Raw genomic sequence first — 4,656 nt, forward strand, 5'->3', positions numbered from 1 at the left:
TTCTTATCCTGCTTAACCTCCGGTCACATTTAGCCCTTTTATACATTTAAGATGGCTAAAACGCTGTACTGCCACATATTTTGCGTCGATATGGAACTCAAATAATTATACTGCCATCGAAAGTGCATTCTTTCCTGCATCCTGTATCATGATATGCGGCACTTTTTAATATCAAACCTGGCAACCCAAAGGGCCTCGCTTTAGTCCATTCTTCCCGGCCATGCTGCGTTTTTGCCAGCAGTGGGAGTTGTTCACCATCGAAAAACAATAGTAAATAGGGCAGATAATGTAGCAGCATGGTGCTGTATCAGTACATGCTCTAATACGCTTATTTCCCTCACCTTTCTGTGAATAAACTGCTGTATTTATTCTTAAGTTAGGATTTTATTTAGTTGGTTATGTTGATGCTTTGTGAGCACTCTTGAAAATATTTAGACATTTAAAATGTACTGTTTTCATTGTTTTTAATTGTATATATCAATTGCTGGATCTACTAAGGAGATGCTCTATCCCCATTGACAAGACTGGCTACCGACTACAGAATGAAGCAATCACCAGCCACCTCCTCTACACGGATGACATCAAGCTGTATGCCAGGAATGAATGAGGTATCAATTCACTGATTCACACCACCAGAATATCCGGGAATGAATGTCATTCAGACTGGAGAAGTAGGTGGATGGTAACAAAGAGGGGAAGACTGTCTGAACTGAGGGGATCGTGCTACCAGAGGCATCATTGCAGACATTGAGGATGGCTACAAGTACCTGGGAATCCCACGTGCAAATGGGAACCACGAAGAGCAACTAGATCAGGTACCCTGCTGGGATAATAAACTGGCCGAAGGAGGAGATGGAACCCACTGACTTTAACACAAGGAAGCTCCTGACCATGCACGGAGGGTTTCACTCCAAGTCCAGCACCCTGACACTATACGCTAAATGGAAGGAAGGATGCCTGGGACTAGTGAGTGTCAGTACCAAAGTCCAGGACGAGACATCTGGAAAATGCCCACAACTGACCGAGTGCTTAGTGAATACCTCAGGCAGCAGAAACCCAAGAAAGAGGAGCAAGAGAAGGAACCATCATGGAAGGACAGACCCCTGCATGGTATGTACCACCGGCAAATAGAGGAGGTAGTTGACATCCAGAAATCTGGCTGGACAAGCCTGGGCTGAAAGATAGCACTAATTATGGCAGCACAGGAACAAGTTCTAAACACAAGATAAACAGAGGCTGGGGTCTATCACACCAGGCAAGACCCCAGGTGCAGGCTGTGTAAAGATGCTCCTGAGACAATCCAGCACATAACAGAAGGGTGCAAGATGCTAGCAGGCAGGGCATACATGGAACACCATAACCAAGTGGCCGGCGTAGTATATAGAAAGATCTGTGCCGATTATGGCCTGGAAGTCCCAAGGTCAAAATGGGAGACGCCCCCTAGGGTGGTCAAGAATGACCGAGCTAAAGATCCCGTGGGACTTACAGATACATACGGACAAAATGGTAATGGCTAACCAACCAGGCATAGTAGTGGTGGACATGCAGAGGAAGATTCCCATAGTCATAGACGTAGCAATACCGAATGACAGCAACATCAGGAAGAAGGAACATTTGGAGCTCAAGAAGTACCAAGGGCTCAGAGAAGAGCTCAAGAAGATGTGGAGGGTGAAGGTAACAGTGGTCCCGGTGGTAATCTGAGCACTAAGTGCAAGTAGGTTCAGCAGATCCTGGGAACAACATCTGAGATCTCTGTCCAGAAGAGCGCAGTCCTAGGAACAGCAAAGATGTTGCACAGGATCCTCAAGCTCCCAGGCCTCTGGTAGAGGACCCAAGCTTGAAGAATAGACTACCCACTGTTTTTCCAATTTTCTCTAGTTAGTATTAGTACATTTCCACTGTGCCTTCCTGCTTGTGTTAAAAGTATTTTAGTACTTTAGTATTTAGCTTTGAGCAAGAATTTATTTGAGTGCAACAGTAACATTTGTTTCTTTAAATGGCACATGTCTAAAAGTGCTTTGCCTCTTTCACTTGCAAGTAGTGTTACATTATTCATCTTGTTTGGCCGTCTAACAAAGGTACATCTTTGGGAAGCCCCTGGAAATAGTTGGATTTCTCAATATATTTGAACAAACAAACATTTGACCCATCTGCAAATATGGAAAGTGCAAAGAAGCAGCAAGTCAGGTTTCGGTGCTTTATTGGCACACACAACTCATGAGTTAAAGAAAAAAAAAAAAAATTAAAAAGTTAATGGCAGAGGAATCAAAGTTTATCATTTATTTTGACACAATAACACAAGATGAACTGTTTTCATGTAACAGTGCTGAGTTGGCTACTTCATTTAGAAAGACAGCATTGGCATAAAATGAAACATATATAAAAACATGAAAGGAAACATTTTTTTACAAATGTGCTGAACATGACACACAACAGCCACTCAGTAATGACTAATTCAACTACAGAAATCCCTTTTGAGTCCAAATGCATAATCTGTAGCTATAATTCTTATTTTTTTTACTTTAACTGTTGATTCACTTTTGACCAAATGAACACACTCAATACTGTAGGTTGGAAAGAAAAATCATTCAAGAGGTCACTCAAAGCATTCTTTTAACACGGCTACAGCTGATATCTCAGTAAAGAACACAAATTCTTTAAAGCCTGCAGACTGTGCATTTGATATCAATACAACATTTTTGGGCGCACAGGGTGAAAATTAGAGTTTCGCTTTACAGTTTCTATTTAATTGAGATATAGATATCTATATATCTATATAGATATATAGATATATATATAAAAAAAATAAAAATAAGCATTTTACCTGTACAGGAATACTAAGAAAAACAGCAGTAGGACAAAGGAAGAGACTAAAAATGATCAAAGACGACGGAAACAGTTGCATCAGAGAGATGACAAAGCCTCACGGAACAAAAGTGAAAGCCAAAAGACAAAAAGCAAAGGAAAAACTGAGGTCAGCGGACATGGCTCGATCAGGTTTCCAGTACATATTAAAAAGTTCACAACAGCACACTTTTAAACTCTAGGAAAGATCACAGCAAAATCCTCAAAAAGCAAAGACGGAAAGACGGCAAAGTACCATTAAATTTCCTTCTGAAAAAACAAAAATAACAAAAAAACAAACAAACTAGAAAATCATGAATCTCAGTTCAGTACTGTACATTAAGTGCTTTGCCAGAAAGAAAAACAGCAAAAAGGACAAACAATTTCAATCTCATTTGTGAGACTTTTGGTTGTAATACTTCTGGGATTCTTTTTCCCTATCAACTTGGGAATAGTCATCACTTTAACCATCTTCATCAACAAAGTTTAAAATTTTTTTTTAAAAAAAATCACTTTTTCATTTAAAGGTATTGATATTTCATCAGCATAGCTCTGATTTGTGCACTGGTCACAATACTTCATTGCGCAACGATGCTAAATATTCATAAGTTTAGTGGAAATGGTTTAGACCGTAAACATCAGAAAAAACTAACAACTACAGTTTCTTTGCAGCTCCTACTGCAGATCTGATCAACTAGAGTTCTTGTAGCGAGCTGTTTGAATGTTTTATAACTTAAGTTGAAAATGTCTCTGTATAAAAAAAGCCTTGTGCATTAAACTGTATAGCTGCATGGCTGCACTCTTTATCTCCTTCATTTTAGAGTGTTTACATCCACTGAAAGCTAAATACATTACGAAAAACCAAAACACAATCCCTTTAATCTCCACAAACTCCATGACTATATGTGGGTTTTTCAAATGATTTTCTCCAAGCCAATTAGAGCAAGCCCAACATTAGATATCAGTTGCTTAGCATCAGTTGTCTGTTTATCTTCATCATTTTCCTTCCATATTTTTCTAAAGCATACTCTGTAATATGTCTCCTGTTCTGAGTAACATTTTGGGACAAAGTTGGTGGGACTTTAAGACAAGGCTGCATCAAAACTTAAATGTAGTGGAATAAATGTATGAAGTTTGTAAATAGAGTGCTTCTTAAGATTTAGGAAACAAACTACACACTTACTAAACTGACTTACACCTTAAAAAATATGTTACAGTTACAACATATATAATACCAACAATAGAAATTAAGTTTTTGGAGAAAATGATTTCTTGATATCTGATTTCCTACTTGTTTTATTTAAATATGCTTACATAAAGATATTAGAGTTTCAGAATTAGCATTTACTCAGTTTTGAAAGAACAGGCAAGCTCCAAAAACGCTAACCTATCTAAAGTTACTTGGTCACTCTACTGTTATCATAACAATTTGCAATGTGTGGCACTTTTGTGGAATCTAATTTAAATTTACCATGCTTCCAAGAATATTTTTTAAATTATTTTACCATAGCTTTGTTAAGCTCTTTCACAGCAGGGCAATGCCATTTCTGTCACTTGGCTAGATCAATAAGCTAATGGTAGAGTGTCATAACACCTGGAAATTACTCGGTGAAAATAATCAATTCATAATAAATCTTACACAATTATTTTAAAGCTAGGCTACATTTCTAAAGACAGTATGAAAAGCTCATGGAAACCCAAAGCAGCCTGTGTATCTGTGACTAAGATTCACGTGCCGGTGATCAAGAAAACTCAATGGCCATTTTCCATTATTAAGACAAATCCCTGCTGTACAACAAGGAAAGGCTCATC

Source organism: Rhamphochromis sp. 'chilingali', assembly GCF_963969265.1.
Source record: "Rhamphochromis sp. 'chilingali' genome assembly, chromosome: 2".
NCBI classification, from domain to species: domain Eukaryota; kingdom Metazoa; phylum Chordata; class Actinopteri; order Cichliformes; family Cichlidae; genus Rhamphochromis; species Rhamphochromis sp. 'chilingali'.